This window comes from Pleurodeles waltl, chromosome 9, assembly GCF_031143425.1.
Source record: "Pleurodeles waltl isolate 20211129_DDA chromosome 9, aPleWal1.hap1.20221129, whole genome shotgun sequence".
NCBI lineage: Eukaryota > Metazoa > Chordata > Amphibia > Caudata > Salamandridae > Pleurodeles > Pleurodeles waltl.
The window spans coordinates 538,547,770-538,565,643 of record NC_090448.1 but is presented as its reverse complement, the minus strand read 5'-3'; positions in this window follow the sequence as shown (position 1 = coordinate 538,565,643).

Here is a 17,874-nt window from a genome sequence, read left to right as displayed (position 1 = left end):
GGCCTGCTTCCTTTGGGCCACCATCTTTCCTCTACTGGGCTATCACCAACATGCATCTCACCATTGCACCTGGGGCCGAGCTGGCTTTCCTCCCTGGTAGTGTCCTTCTGTATTGAAGGCAGTGGGAGACAAATATGCACGCCAGGACAGTCACAAACATCCCTGCAGATGCTGCTCTTCTGTGTCTTCCATCTCCTTGGCTGCGTCATGGGGGCCAGACTTACATGTCTGGCCATTGTCCTGCAGTCAGTAACACTTACCAAGCAGCTCAACGAGCTGCTTCTGTCAGAGCGGTGCCAATGAACACTGGCTCATGCATTCTCCAAGAGACTATGCTCAGACAACCAATCCATCTTATGTCCCACAATGTTAATATGATTTGTTAGCGCATAGCTGCCCCAGGGACAGGGCTTACCAGCGTTGACCACAGTAAACCGGCATTATACATCAAGAAAGTTGGGGGGCATAAAGAGGCCTAGGTAGCAAACAGCCATGTTTTAATGTTTTTTCCTGAAACAAAGTGCATTCTGTGTATTCCTTAGATTAGGGGGCATGCTGTTCCAGATGGCAGGAGCCACGACCCAGAGAGCGACCTCCCCACTTCTATATTTTGAACTAAGGGATCACTGCCAGATTTAGCTTTGCAGAGCGAAGTGCTCTGGCAGGAAATTAGGGCTGCATGAGTTCTGAGAGAATGGGGGCTCCTGCAGCGTTCATGATCTTGTGTGCAGTGCTAAGAACTTTGAATTGAATACGCTGCCCAATGGGCAGCCATTGGGGCTTCTGAAGCAGTCTGGAGGAGGAGCAGAACTGGAGGAGGAGAAGGAAGAACAAAGATGCCTGACAAAGGAATGTGTGAAACATGCACCTCGTATAAGAGGGTCTCTGTGCAAAGGGGGGAAATCAACCTAACCCACAGGGTCTTTGGGAGGAGCCCTCACCCCAGGATATAACATCAAAAGATGTGATAGATTTAGTGGCAGTCCAAGGAAGCCTGCAGTATGGATACCTGCCCCATCCAAGATTATGAAAGCACCCTTTTCATGCTATCAGTGAACAAACATTTCACACTATCAGGCCTCCTATTCTACAGACACCCTTGCCCTTCCAAAGCTTTCAGCACAGCTCTGGTAAATCAGGTGACCCATTAGCTCTTACATTCAATTTTAGCATTTTAGGAGATCTAAGCCTTCACTTTGACCAGTCCAATGATATCGGATCCACGATTTACTGGATGATTTGGCATCCCTGCAGCTGGTTCTATTAGTAGGAGGCCCTCATGCATGGCGGGTCATCTCCTAGATCGTCTGATTCCTATGTCCTTACCACTGAATAACACCGTAAGTACCACCATCATCGATACTACTAATAAAAGGCCTGGCATAAACCGAATCTGCCGAAATTCAGCAGCTATATATCAGTCAATACCCCTCAGCTAGTTTCCAATGTGGATTGTACAGAATCCAAGATACAAGGCTTGGCTTACCTTGGCCCTCGACAATTTAATATCTGCCTGTTAGGCTCAGGCCAGAAGAAGGCTCTCTGCCACCTGGTTAAATGGGGAGATGTTTGAGGAGAAAAAGCACTGCAAGGTGCTCAAGCGAGCATGGAGAAAATCTTTTGGTGTAATGGCAAAAATAAATTATATGAACACAATTAAAGCGTACCAGAAATCAATAAAGAAAACCCAAGCTGAGTTCCTTTCTAATAAGATTTTAAATAGTATGAATCCAGCAAAAGAAATGTTACCTATTTTAATCAGATTAATAAAACCAGTCAACACCAGTTCTACAGACTCTCCGGGGCGTGTTAAAGTAATGTTATAGGCAACAATAATGGGGCTCCTAAGTACAGAGCCCACTATAATGCATGCCTGTATTTGGAAACAGGACAGAGTGATATTGATAATTATTTATAGAGAGCATGAATACCCAAACGCATCTTGGTGCTAAAATAAAAACTATCACCAGCTCAAAAAACTGAAGGAACAAAACAAGAAACCAACCAGGCCCTAAACCCCATTGGCAGAACTGGAGAAAAGCCAGGTTTTAAGCAGCTTTCTAAAACCCAGAAGATTGGCAGGCTGTTCCAAAGTTGGTCTGCCAATAACTTAAATCTTTTGCCTCCCTGCTAGATCTCGTAATTTACAAAGCCTGACCAATCTGGCACTGGAGGATCTTAATGATCTACTAGGAATATACCAGATGAGATTTTCCTTAAAATATTCTGGGGCAGCTCCATACAGTGCTTTATGAACAAGGCATTGGGCATTGAACTTAACCCTTTTCCTCACTGTCAGCCAGTGTAACTCATTTAAAGTTTCAGAGACAGACTGAAATTTGGGTATCTTTTTCAAAAGTCTAACTGCTACATTGTGTAGACATTGCAGTTTATTTAAGGAATACTGATGGGTTCATAAATAGAAGGCTTTACAGTAGTCCAATCTGGACAAAATCAATGCTGTGACCACTGTTTTCTGGGGATTAGAACAAATATACATCAGGATTTTCTAAATGTTGCACAACAAATAAAAACAGGAAGAGACTAATTTATTTATTTGTACATTAAAAGACAAACGATCATCGAATAGGATACCCAGATTTTTTACCGTGGATACTGGAGTAGGAGGAGGACCCACAAATGAGGCCACCAATCCTGATTTCAGGATGGATAGATATTTTCCAAACAAGAGGACCTCAGTTTTAGATGAGTTAGCCATCAAACTGTTTTGTCTCATCCAATTTACATTAGCCTTCATACAGTTAAGGAACCTCAGAGCTGTATCTTCTATATTATTGGCAAAGGAGATGATAAGTTGAGTATTGTCAGCATAAGCAATGGGGGAAAAGCCAAAAGAACGGATAAGTTGTGTCAAAGGTGCCACATATATATTAAAAAGAGTCGGGCTCAAAGACGCGCCCTTTGGAACTCAACAAGGAAAGGAGAAAGATTTTGATTTTGATTCTCCCACAGCTACAAATTGTTCTCTCTGAAAAAGAAAGAAGCGAAACAGCTGTAAAGCAGATCCTCCAATCCCGATTTCTTCCAGTTGTGCAATAAGGATCTCATGGTCAATGGTATCAAAAGCCACCAACAGATCCAGTAAAATCAGAGCTGCCTTCCCTCCATTATCCAGAGAACTTTTCACTTGGTCTGTTGCCACCACCAGGGCCGATTCTGTACTATGGTTATGCCTAAAATAGAATTGTGTTGAATCTAACACTTGATATTCTTCTACATATTTGGACAAGGTGGCATTCCTGTGTTTTTCCAACACCTTAGCTACCAGGGGAAGACGGGAAATGGGACGAAAGTTTTTTACATCTTTAGTGTCAAGGGAAGGCTTTTTTAGCAACGGGAGAATAGATCTTTCTTCGAAGCCAGAGGTAAAGATCCTGCCTCCAAAAAGGAGTTCAATAGCAGTGTAAGTGGAGGTACAATCGCTTCCTTGATCTCAGGCAGACTTTTTAGAAGGCATGGATCCGACGGAACACTGGATTTAGTCTGACTGTAAGTTTGGCCACTCTGTCCTCTGTAAGTAGACGAATACTTACAAGGGAACAAGGCACCGCCCTTACCACAATGGGAGCGGTCTACCTTCATGTTGTTGTCCCTAAACTTGCAGCACATATCCTCAACTTTGTTTTTAAAAACCACGCATGTTGATTACAAATCTCTTGATCAACATCAGATATAGAATTTGATGGAAGGCTAGATAAGAATTCCACCATTTTAAAAAGCTATTTAGTAGAGTTCTTATCCACCAGTATTTTTTTTGGAAAAAAATAGTTTTGTTCAGACAAAATAAGACAGTTATAGTCTTGAATACACTTTTTATATTTCCCTTGCTCTAACTCATTATACTCCTTCATCCATAGCTTTTCTTGTTTCCTACAATTACGTTTTAGCTCCTTAAGCTCCTGAGAAAACCAGGGAACAGAGGGTCTTGCTCTGCAGTTCCTGACTGATATTACCGGGACATGACCATACTGATCTATTCTGCAAAAATGTCTGTTGTGAGTGGAGTATAATTTGAAATGAGAGAAAAATAGGTGTATTTACTAGGTCTAGAATGCAGATTATGTTCCAGATTTTAATGTTTACCAAGGATATGGACTTTTTTGGAGGATTAACCTGATGAGGCAACTCCAAACTAAAGTTCACCTCCTTATAATCAGACCATAAAATTGGTACAATCTCATCAAACCCGAAACCTAGCAAACTGGAAAAAATAACATCCATGATATGACCCCCATTATGGGTAGAGGAATTCACAAGCTGAGGAAGATTGAAAGTTTAAAATATCTAAAAGTGACTCTGTCTCATTATTAGTCAGATTGTCACAATCAAAATTTAAATCACCTAGAATTGTGCAATTTGGATTCTGCATAAACGGTTCAATTGCTTCTGCCAGATTATCCAAAACGAGTGCCTTAGGGCCCGGAGGTCTGTACACAAGCAGGCCATTATAATGGGATTGGTTTGAGATTTTACACCTGAAAAACATTGCCTCGCCCTCTTCTAGTGAGACTGGTCCTATAGCAGCTATAGGAAATCTTCAAGAGACAATGGCGAGCCCCCTGCTCCGTTTGCCACATCTGTCTAATCTCAAAATGGAGTAGTCACCTGGGATTGCCTCCATCAAGTCAGAATCAGAGCTCACATCTGCCCATGTTTCTGTTAGAAATGCCATATCTGGTGACTGTTCTTCCATATAGTTGTAAAATTCAAATCTATGTTTAATAAGGCAACGTGTATTTATCAGTACACATTTAAGTCTTGACGTTTTCCCTGAAAGTAATGGCAGAGGACCAAAAGCCTCTGTCTCTACAAAAGAAGAAGCTGATCTGGGCAGACTTTGCCAGTTGCAGTGTGTACAATGCGTATCAGCTGTGGCCAATCTGGGGGAGAAAGCTCTACAACAGGGGCACTTAACGTTATCTATGTCCAGTACTTAATAAGCCCCATTTGCCCAGGGGTTCTGACCCCTGGTCCGAACTTGGTGCAGATGGGGGCATACAGGCTTGCCTTTGGAGCACCGACGGCACGCCTGCTGCGCACATCCGCATAGGACTGCCAATTATAGTGAAAAAGTAAAAGTATTAAAATCCAACCCCCCTCTTAAGAATTGCTGCCAAGAACAACTCACTACCTTCAGCAAAAGTTGGGTGCATCAGCGCATCCGCATCGCTAAGCAAGAAAGACTAGAAAGCTGACCCAAGATTGCGCCCACCAATGCCAACGGCACTGAACATGGCTGGAAATGCCAAAAACAGGCTGTGATTAAGAAAATAGGACTACCAATTACAGTAAAAAAGTAAAATGATTAAAATTCACCCCGCCCCTTTAGAACAGTGAGGCGATTGCTGCCAAAAACAATTCACTGCCTTCAGCAAAAGTTGGGTGCATACCTGAGCATACAACGAGAAAAAATTAGTATAGGCCTTGTGTTAAGTTCTTTTTTTATTTGTTTTATTTATGCAGATGGTGACTGGGACAAGGCCAATAAACAAACTGGGTGGCCCTCCTCAAAAACCCTCCCTATAATGCCTGTGGGAAATAAAATCAAAAGACCTACCTGTGGTATATTTCTTTTCTTGAGGGGCATCTGTCTTCTGTGGTGGACCCGACCAGTCAGAGGAACCCTGAAAGCAAAGGAATGGAGAATTTACACTCTACACTATGAGATGCAAGGACATTGAAATAAAAATAGTTTTTTAAGCATATCATCGGTGAATTGATCATAAATCCTGCAAAGCATTACAGGAAGATCTAAGCTCTTTGACAAGCTTAGCAGGCAGAGGATCATTAAAATAGTTGGTGGGTTTTATTGATGTCATTATTGTGAGTATGTCGATTCTGTCAGGGACTTTGAAGGAAGACCAAGTAGCCTTGTTTTTTGTGGGATATCCAGAACAAGTAAAACTGTCCAGGAGCTGCACCAGGATGAAACTGGTCTGACCAAGGCTGGGCAAATGCTCAGAGGTGAGTTGGAATTCTAATTTGATCTTTCTTGCCTTTTCGATGAAATATCCAGAGAACTCATCAGCATCAGGTAGTGTTTTCTTGTCTACTGAGTGCTGTTTAGAATGACAAGTTGTTGTTTCATGATTTCAATAAGTATTTTGGGTCTGTTTTTGGCATTATCTAATTGTGACCTGGAGTATTTTGCTTTTGACCTTCGGATGTGTTTGTTACAGGATATTCTTAGTGCCCTCATTTGGTTGAGGTGAGAGCCAGATGGGGAGATTCTCCAAGATATCTCAGCAAACCTTAGAATGCCCCTTTTCTCATTTAAGTTGCCATTAAGTCAGGGTTTGGACTGTCTGCTAGGTATTCTTTTAAGCTGCTTCGGAGCGATCGTGTCCAATATATTTGTCATGGTTTGGGTATAGTGATCGGTAAGTTCATTCACATTCATCATGTTTGTGGGAGGAAGTAGGATGTTGTAGCTAACTGCATTTAGCTTAGCAGGATCAATAGTTCTTATGTCTTTAAACCATTGTCTGGGTTTAAGCAGCTGACCCTTTCTAGATAACACCCTTTTCAGGGTAAGGAAGGAGATTAAGTAGTTATCAGATCAGTCACAGGGAGTTATACATTCAAGTTGTATCAAGTTATCCTTAGTGATGATTAGATAAGGGTGGACCCTCTATTGCTTGTTGGGCCCTTGAAAGATTGGGTGAGGTTGAGGTCCATAAGGAAGGCTTTGAAGGTGTTAAGAATGGGGTCATTTAAGTCATTCAAAAGGATGTTGAAATGCCCAAGGAAGATCTGATTGGTGTGTTGGTCAGAGTCAGAGGAGATGGACTCCATCATTTGTTCATTATTACCCCAGTGGGCGGTAAATTGTGTTCAGTTTACAGACAAGTTTGTTATTGCCCCACATTTCTATACCTATGTATTCACACAATGTCATTGTAACCATTTGTGATTTTGTTAGGGTGAGTATGGAGCTGTAAATGCATGCTATGCCATCCCCAGCTCTTCCGGATCTGTCCAGTGTGATGATGTCGTAGTGGGGTGATACTAGCATGTCCAAAAGTGGGAGGCAATGACTTATTGAGCCATGTTTCAGTTAAGATAAGGAGGTCAAGGTCTTGAGCAAGAATAAGATCAGCGATGTCAGCTGCATGTTTTACCGCCGATCTACAATTAGGGAGCAAAGATCTGAGATGAGATTTGTTAACTAATGTCTTATGGTGTGCTGTGTGGATTTATAGCAGATTATGTTTGTTGATGGCTATATTGTTGAGAATGGGTTCTCTATGGGGGTTAGAGAGAATAGCCTGGATGGTGCTCTGCGAGGGTGTCAATTCCTTATGTGTATTGGTATATGTTAGCCAAAGGGAGTGTATATCAGCATCAGATAGGTGTTCTATAACCCTCTGGGCTCCAGAGGTAGGACTGGAGTGGGGTTGGGCTCTCACAAGCAAGTTCGGTGAATTCTCATTAATTATTGAAACATGATGAAAGAAGTTAGGTTGTACCGTAGAGAGTTGAGCAAATTGATTAGTGTGAGGGGTTCTATTATACCAAGAGGTCAAGTTAAGACTTAAGTGCATCTTAAGATTCAAGGTGATGTATGTAAGGCTCTGGAGACTGGTTTTAACTAACGGAAGATCTTGACTAAGGGCCATAAGTTTGTTCTCAAGGAAGAGGATTCATCATTATAGATGGGAAGGTAGTGTGGCCTAGAGGTGGAGGGGGAGTGTGTGTGCTCACTGACGTGTAGGGGAAGGTCTGTAACCCAGAGGGACCACCGGTGGTGGGAGAAGGAAAGGCTGGCAGTGGACAGCTAGGAGAGAGAATACTGAGTGTGATGATAGGATGAAGGATAGAAAGAGGACTAACAGATGCAACATCAGTGGGAATTCTCTGATGTCGTGAGGTCCCTTCTAGGGAGTCGGAGGGGTTGATAAGGTCACCGCACATGTAATCTCCGGGTTTAGGCTGTTGACCAATTTTACTCTGTGGTTATCATTTCGTGGCCCTCTATGAGCTAAAGGTCTGCAACGCTTCAATAAGTGGATAATGGGAGAAGGGCAGGAATCATCATTAGGAGAAAGAGATCTGGGTCCGTCAGCAACAGTTTCTGTATTACAGAGACCGAGGGGGAGATGAGGTGGCAGAGGAGATAAGATAGAGGAGGGACTGAATGATACCTGTGTTTCGGTCACCGAATGGGGTGAGGAAACTTGTCTTTGAGAGGTGATGGGGGCATAGTTAGGTATTATGTTCTTGATCTTCATGACATTTTTTACCAAACCTCTCTAGATTACCATAAGAAGATTGGATGAGAACATATCCATTTTCTATAGGGTGATGGTTGCCTCAGCATTGAAAACTGCTGATGGTGTTATGGTGATACGAAGCGCATGTGGTGTTTTCCTTGATGTGTTAATCTGGAGTGGTGCTGCAATAGCTCTTCTCCATTGTGCTCTCCTGTTAGTTAAGAAGATTAAATCCATAACCACGGCTCCTTTATTAGTACAACAATAGTCATCAGATATAAGTGTTTTGGAGTTCTGTTTAAAAAGACTATGGGGGTCATTACGACCCTGGCGGCCGGCGGTATGTTGGCGGTAACACCGCCAACAGGCTGGCGGTGTTCCGCCAGCAATTATGACCGTGGCGGAAAAGCCACGGTCATACCGCCGGCCCCTCCACTTTCCCGCCAGGTTTCCGCCTGGCGGGCATAATCCCCAGGGCAGCGGTGCAAGCACCGCTGCCCTGGGGATTATGAGTCCCCGACCGCCAGCCTGTCTGTGGCGGTAAACACCCCCATTGAAAGGCTGGCGGTAAGGGGACTGGGGGTGCCCCTGGGGGCCCCTGCACTGCCCATGCACTTGGCATGGGCAGTGCAGGGGCCCCCAGGCATAGCCCCATCGCGCATTTCACGGCCCGAATTTCGGGCAGTGAAATGCGCAACGGGTGCTACTGCACCCGCTGCACATCAGCATTGCCGCCGGCTCTATTACGAGCCGGCTGCAATGTTGATGTGACATTTCCGCTGGGCCAGCGGACGGTAACACTGTTACCGTCCGCTGGCCCAGCGGAAATGTCAAAATAGGGAGACAGGAATACCGCCGGCAATGGCGGTATTCTGTCTCCTGCGGCCTCGGCTTTCTTTTTGAAAGACCGCCGAGGTCGTAATGAGCCCCTATGTTTGAAATGCTTGGCCTCTTGGCTCTGATAGATTGGGGGTAGATAATTTTACATACATTACAACCCACCAGTGCCATCAAACAGTCCTTAGGGCTTAGATTGTAGGGTTTCATAATAGCAGTGATGTCCTGATACTCAATGAGTAGAAACGTCTGCTGACCTCAGAATACAGAAAGAATTAGTAGCACACACTAGAGTGCTATTAGCAGGGGTGTAGTGTTCAAACCAAAAAATGGCAGTGCAAAAGACTGTCTGTGTTGAGGTGTGTCGATGTAAAGAGGGATCGACACAGTGACATTGCAATAAAATCAATCATTCCAGGCAAAGAAAGCACGGAATCCTTCCTCTTATCATTATAGTAGAGTCGACTCACCAAGAAACTTAGGGCCTCATTATGACCCTGGCGGGCGGCGGAGGCCGCCCGCCAGGATGCCGCCCTCCAAAATACCGCGCCGCGGTCAAAAGACCGCGGTGGGTATTACAAGTTTTCCCCTGGGCTGGCGGGCGGTTGCTGAAAAACCGCCCGCCAGCCCAGGGGAAAACGACCTTCCCACGAGGATGCCGGCTCGTAATCGAGCCGGCGGAGTGGGAAGGTGCGACGGGTGCAGTGGCACCCGTCGCGTATTTCAGTGTCTGCAAGGCAGACACTGAAATACTTTGCGGGGCCCTCTTACGGGGGCCCCTGCCGTGCCCATGCCATTGGCATGGGCACGGCAGGAGCCCCCAGGGGCCCCGCGACCCCCCCTACCGCCATCCTGTTCATGGCGGCTTTCCCGCCATGAACAGGATGCCGGTAGGGGGGGTCAGAATCCTCATGGCTGCGGAGCGCGCTCCGCAGCCATGGAGGATTCACACGAGCAGCGGAAAGTCAGCGGGAGACCGCTGACTTTCCGCTTCTGACCGCGGCTGAACCGCCGCTGTCAGAATGCTCGCTGGAGCACCGCCAGCCGGTTGGTGGTGGGTCAGAATGACCCTCTTAATTTTCTATCATAGAATCAGGTGACACAAAAAAATTGTTCAGACGGGTCAGCACAAATAAGTTCTAAAGATGGCCTCTCAGGTGGCAATGAGACAAAGGAGTCCTTCTTTTCTTTTAATCAAATAGGTTAGACATACTGAGTCCTTCTTTACAGTCTGTGGAAACGTGTTCCAAGTCCTATGTCAGTGTCAATAGTTGAGGAAGAACACCATCTCGAGGAAGTGGTTATGCCGGTAATTGTAGAGAGAAAAACTTCCCAATGGTGTTTAGGCAACAGAATAGGGTGACCCAGCTAGCCACTCAAATGGCCACATAAAAGCAAAACCCTATCTCAAAAATGAGCAGGCAATCCGAGTCTCATAATTGTGGAAATGGACTGGATCTTGCAGATAGATGTGCAGAGGAGAAGCCTGCATTATGAGGAAGTCAACTCAGGGAAGTAGGAAGGGGGCCATCCGATAGTGTACTTCAGGTATCAGATGAAAGATTTCGGAAGACCTACCATGGCTTCAGTGTGGAGTGCTTTGGACACACACTGGCCACAGAGTCAACACTTCAGGCTCCAGCGATGTTACAATGGGTCGAGCTGGGGTGAAGGACCATGATGTAGAGCTGCAGGCGCGAGCCATACTACTAGCAGACCCACATTCATCAGCTGCCATCAACAACCACTTAAATGGAGCCACCCCATTGTGTGCAAGAAAGTAGACGGAATTGCGAACCCCGGAAAAATGGCCATGAAACCCCAGTGAAAGCAGTCTCTTCTTTTATAGTGTAGAGCCTGGGCATTGACCTGCTAAGACAATGCTGTGGCATGGCCACAGAGAAGTGATCAAGATGCGATTCATGTTCCTCACAAAGCTGAGTCTGCCCAAAAGTGGAGCATCCACCTAGGGCAAGTCTGGGAATGGCAGGCAGATCAAAGAAGGTAAACGGGTCAAAGGAGGTAATCGGGTCAACAGCTAGTACCCAACAACATGGAGCTGAATAGTGCTAAGGGACCGAATTATGCTAACCAGCATTCTAAACCTATTGTTGGCATACTGGGGATGAAGAGCAGCGCCTGCTGATGGCAAGACAAAGAACGACTGGTGGGTGACCAAAACAAAATGTAGGAAGCACTCGCCGGAGCTGCAAAACTTCATGCTCCTACTCAGTCTGGTCAACTTCGTCCCGGCAGTCAGAAAGCAAGAAGGGGATGAGCAAATATCAGCCCCCACCAAAGGCACATCATGGGACGGTGGGTGGGTCATATCAAACGGAGGCCACACTCACCAGAGCGGCAAACATCAAGGCTCCAATTGCATCAGGTCGGTTTCGTCCTGCTTGCTGCATCAGGTCAGCTTCGAGTTCGAGAACGCGGAGGGGAGGGAATCAGGACATCAGCTGCGCCCAAACATCATAGATTGAAGCCCATGGTGAACTTCTTCTCTTCAAAATTTCGTATAATTCTCTCATGAGAACTGGCATGAAGGACGGAAACGTCAGCTTGGCAATGAGGTCCGTTGACATGATTAACACTGCCTCTGTTATTATGTATTCAGATATTTTTTTCTCTAACAGGTATAGACGCAGGAGTCTCTCCTTTGACACAAGGAGGTAAGTGAAAAAGACACGGTGCATGCACATTATATAATACAGTCCTGACGAAAGCCATTTTGATCCAGATGGGCACAGAAAAGATGTCTGAAACATGTTGACCACACAAAAAGGGACATATGAGTACCACAGAAGTCCCTAAGAAATATCCCCCAAGTTTTCACGCTTATCAAGTGTCACCTATAAATAAAGAACCATATTGAGTGGCAGTCCTGGAGATAATTTTGAATCACTAGCACCTCACGCACCACCAAAAAAACAGCTCTGCAGTAAATCTGGCATTGAAGCACACCCTGTGGGCATTCGCCTCCCAGGGTGGGAATCCGATGATGCAGCAAGTCACCAACAAGGTTGATGAATGAGTATTCTTTTACAGCAACCCTGAGGTTCGTCCTATGGTTAAGAGACTCTAGATGTTTCCACTGTTAAGTTGGCAATGATGTTCGTCCTACATGTTTGGAAGGTATGAGACAATACCCAGACATGACGCAATGAGAAAAGTTAAAGTGTGGTTTTAAGGTGAGTTTCAGGATTCCATACACAGGGCCACAATGCTGAGCTGACAATTTATAAGGACTGAAGCAAGTGATGAGCAACAAACTGATGAAAAAGGTGTAAGTGGGAAGGATGTCTGCACTTTTGAGTATCTCCACATTTCGACCTTAGCAATGTCAGTTTTCGGGGATTGTGCCTATGTGGGCAAAAGGAAACTACAGACTTATTCACCACTTGACTGAAGGTCAGTGGCTTTATTGTGGCAATAGAATGCTCAATTTCCTAAGGTCATTGATGAAGCAATTAGCTTTCTCAGGAGCAGTAGTATGGAGACATAAATGGGACAATCTGTCATTGTGAGGCTTTCGTCTGCTGTTGGTGTACTAGGATGATTTTCTATTACTGGGGATAGAGTTTGACGGAGCAAGTGATCCTTTTCAAAGCCATGCCCATTGATTCACAGTGGCCCTTGCAGTATTTGAAATCTTCAGCTCTTCCCTGGGATGGCTTGTGAAGATGGTGATGGAATCAGAGCAAGTGTTGGAATACCTTGACTATTTCCTTTATGTGTCATCCGTTCTGTGTCCCCGGACCCCACACCCATTCTGACATCACTTGCACATTTATGCCTGTCTTCTAACCTCCTTCAACTAAACTGCCATTCCACCCTTCATAACTGCCCTGTTCTTCCTTTCTGTCTGTACTGTGAGGTGGGGGTGGGAGCAAACTCTGCTCCTCCTTCTTTTGTCCAGCAGAGGCCAACGCAAAATGGCACAACTGCATCCTTTGACTTTATTGCATATGCCCTGGTAATCCTGCCCCACCAAATTGGTATCCTGCATGGCTCCAAGGTGCACTCCCTACCATGTTCATCCAATTGGCCACACTTACCATGGTGCCACTTCTTCCGTACAGTCTGCCATGATTAGTTGCGGTTTGACGTTCGCGGAGGGTAGGTCCAAAATCCGGACCGGTAAAGGAATTATAATCAGCCAAGTCCTCGGAACGTACTTACCAAGGAGCCTGATCTCGACTTGGGGGCAGGCGACCTGGCTACGACTAAGCCTGTATACTTCAATGTAAGTGACCGGCTAAGACAATTCTAATTTTTACATTGTTAAATTTTTGTTGATTTGGAGAAGAGCTGACTCACGTTTCTTGTGAATTTTGGTCCTGATGAAGCGTCATTGGATCCGCAAGGACCGCACAACGCGAAACATGTTGACCCTAGTTTAGGGGGATCTCCAGAGTGACATCCCTCCGAGTTCACTGCTTTTGAAAGTAATTGAGCATTGATACTCAATTTACTACTTTCCCTTGTTTTTAATCTTGGTTTCATCTCTGACTATTGATTAAAATTATGAAATATGTAGTGATGAGTAACCAATTTTATTCCATTCTTTCGTTCTCTCCTCTGCGCGCTGGTGCCTGAATGCAGACATGCTCGCCTAGATAGTTGGAACTCACCAGTCACTATCAAGAACAGAACGGCTTGTTGCCCCCCTGTTGGGGAACCCGTCAGGCCCTGCACTGCCGGCCTGGCGTGGAGCATTACCCGATGATGATGCTAGTCATCCACTGTGATTCTTGAGGGTACTCGCCCCTGATAGTTCAAGTCTCCCTAGTCTCTTCTTGCGTGGAACAGTGTACTTTCGTTGTTGTACTATTGTTGGGAGAGTGTACACTGGACCAGTTCAATCTCCCGGTCCCCCCCCTTTCTTTATCTTTATGACTGGTACTGTGCCTTCCACTCCTGCTTTCCTTCTCTTCAACCTTTGCACTGTTGCCATGCTGCTGACCTGTCCTCCCGTCCTATGAACGGGGGCCTGCTTCCTTTGGGCCACCATCTTTCCTCTACTGGGCTATCACCAACATGCTTCTCACCATTGCACCTGGGGCCGAGCTGGCTTTCCTCCCCGGTAGTGTTCTTCTGTATTGAAGGCAGTGGGAGACAAATATGCACGCCAGGACAGTCACAAACATCCCTGCAGATGCTGCTCTTCTGTGTCTTCCATCTCCTTGGCTGCGTCATGGGGGCCAGACTTACATGTCTGGCCATTGTCCTGCAGTCAGTAACACTTACCAAGCAGCTCAACGAGCTGCTTCTGTCAGAGCGGTGCCAATGAACACTGGCTCATGCATTCTCCAAGAGACTATGCTCAGACAACCAATCCATCTTATGTCCCACAATGTTAATATGATTTGTTAGCGCATAGCTGCCCCAGGGACAGGGCTTACCAGCGTTGACCACAGTAAACCGGCATTATACATCAAGAAAGTTGGGGGGCATAAAGAGGCCTAGGTAGCAAACAGCCATGTTTTAATGTTTTTTCCTGAAACAAAGTGCATTCTGTGTATTCCTTAGATTAGGGGGCATGCTGTTCCAGATGGCAGGAGCCACGACCCAGAGAGCGACCTCCCCACTTCTATATTTTGAACTAAGGGATCACTGCCAGATTTAGCTTTGCAGAGCGAAGTGCTCTGGCAGGAAATTAGGGCTGCATGAGTTCTGAGAGAATGGGGGCTCCTGCAGCGTTCATGATCTTGTGTGCAGTGCTAAGAACTTTGAATTGAATACGCTGCCCAATGGGCAGCCATTGGGGCTTCTGAAGCAGTCTGGAGGAGGAGCAGAACTGGAGGAGGAGAAGGAAGAACAAAGATGCCTGACAAAGGAATGTGTGAAACATGCACCTCGTATAAGAGGGTCTCTGTGCAAAGGGGGGAAATCAACCTAACCCACAGGGTCTTTGGGAGGAGCCCTCACCCCAGGATATAACATCAAAAGATGTGATAGATTTAGTGGCAGTCCAAGGAAGCCTGCAGTATGGATACCTGCCCCATCCAAGATTATGAAAGCACCCTTTTCATGCTATCAGTGAACAAACATTTCACACTATCAGGCCTCCTATTCTACAGACACCCTTGCCCTTCCAAAGCTTTCAGCACAGCTCTGGTAAATCAGGTGACCCATTAGCTCTTACATTCAATTTTAGCATTTTAGGAGATCTAAGCCTTCACTTTGACCAGTCCAATGATATCGGATCCACGATTTACTGGATGATTTGGCATCCCTGCAGCTGGTTCTATTAGTAGGAGGCCCTCATGCATGGCGGGTCATCTCCTAGATCGTCTGATTCCTATGTCCTTACCAATGAATAACACCGTAAGTACCACCATCATCGATACTACTAATAAAAGGCCTGGCATAAACCGAATCTGCCGAAATTCAGCAGCTATATATCAGTCAATACCCCTCAGCTAGTTTCCAATGTGGATTGTACAGAATCCAAGATACAAGGCTTGGCTTACCTTGGCCCTCGACAATTTAATATCTGCCTGTTAGGCTCAGGCCAGAAGAAGGCTCTCTGCCACCTGGTTAAATGGGGAGATGTTTGAGGAGAAAAAGCACTGCAAGGTGCTCAAGCGAGCATGGAGAAAATCTTTTGGTGTAATGGCAAAAATAAATTATATGAACACAATTAAAGCGTACCAGAAATCAATAAAGAAAACCCAAGCTGAGTTCCTTTCTAATAAGATTTTAAATAGTATGAATCCAGCAAAAGAAATGTTACCTATTTTAATCAGATTAATAAAACCAGTCAACACCAGTTCTACAGACTCTCCGGGGCGTGTTAAAGTAATGTTATAGGCAACAATAATGGGGCTCCTAAGTACAGAGCCCACTATAATGCATGCCTGTATTTGGAAACAGGACAGAGTGAGATTTTGAAAAGAAATAGGGGAGAATTCATTTTCTTCATTAAGTTGAATTGAAATGTTGGCCTTTTTAGCTAGGAGATAGTTATCATAAAGTCAATTTGGCTTAAAAATTAATGAGTCTCCCGCCTGGATGGGATGTTTTGGCATTTACACACTAAATTACATTTCATGTCACTGAGTCTGTGCTCTACTTCAATGTCTTTGTTTATAAATTATCCAGGTACGTACAGCTGTGTAAGAGGGTTTAACAGGGCATTCCCAGGTCATGGATTATTTTTGCCGCATGGGACAGACACATCAGCATGGCCTTCCTTACACGGTTATGCCGATGGTGGCCACTGCTCAAATATTCAGTTGTTGCAGCCTTGACACTTGAGGCAATTACCGCGGGAAGCCATAGCAGGTGAATAAAAGGGTGATGGCAGGGTATAAGCAGATGGAGGCAGTCCCTCATCCACGTCTAAATGATGAGATGGCCTCAGAGTCATTGAACAGTTTATAGTGATTTTTGTTTTTAAACTCACAAAGAATAAAATCAAACATGCACAGATAGTAATCATATATAGGCAGTCGGATTCCCAAAAGGTAGTTTAAAATTGTTGGAAATTTGCAACCCAATGAATTTATCCAGTGTTTGGACCAAATCTGGAGCATTTGTGGCATTCACAAAACTTTGGAAGTGCTCCTTGAAAACTATGAAAATTTTAGTTGTCTCTGAGGACTCACATGAGCAACATTGAAGTTTGTAGAGTTGTGCCCAGGTGGAAATTTATCATAGGCAAAAAGTGATGCAAATGTGCATTAGCTCATTTATCCTTTTCTGTTTTAGACCCTACGGTCACTTCCATGAAGGTGAGGTGCATCTCTAATCCAACCTAGGCAATGGCCTTAATTACGCCCTCCACATGAGTATAACTACATACTTTTCAGAGTTCAAAAGTATCTGCGAGGGATATGTGAACACCCACAAACATATGAATGTGGGGGTGTTCCCTTGCTTGTACAGGTAAAACCCTCTCCAAATGTACAGAAACTTGTCCCAAACCCTTCATAAGCAAACATTGATTTCTAACAGAGTACCATATTTTCCATTGCAAATCCCCTATGCGTAGCAAAAATTCTGCTTAGTTGTCAAAACGAAGGTTGTCATTTTTGCCTTCCAATTGCAATTGTTTGTAAAAGTAAAACTAGGAGGCTTCTAATAGATCTTTGAGTGGAGAATCATAGGGCCATAATTTATGAAAAGTGGCGCATCATGTCATGCGCCCCCTAATGCCACCATGTGTGCACCGCATTGATGATACAGCGCACAATGGTGCACGATAGGGAACTTGCGGCAAACTTTTTTTGACACTAATTACGCCTTAGACAGGCGTTAAAAATGACACTAAAAATGTCACAGTGGAATCTAACAGATGTGCCATTTTTCTGGGCCTCCTACTGCCAGAACGCCCCCGGCATACATTATGCCTGGTGCAGGCATAATGTGGCGCAAGGGTTTACAAAGTGGTGCAATGCGTGCATTGTGCCACTGTGTAAATAATATGCCATGTTTTTGCAAACCTAACGCCACATTAGTGTAAAAGTTTACGCTAATGCGGCGCAAGGAGCTCATAAATATGCCCCTTAGTTGCTAGATGAGAATAACAGAGCAGGTTAAAGCCATTCTTCTTGATTACTGATTTAATTAATTTTTTCATAACTACAGACCACACACAGCCACATTCCTTTAGATGCGGATGAACACAAGTAGTAAGTATCATTACTCTCAAACACCATGCATGGATCTGTTCTCATTCTAAAGAACTGATGAGGACAAATGCATCTGCACTGGAAATCGCTGACTACTGTGTATATGGACCCAATGTTGTGCTGTTACATCACACAATGTTAAAAATAACAGGGGAACCCGA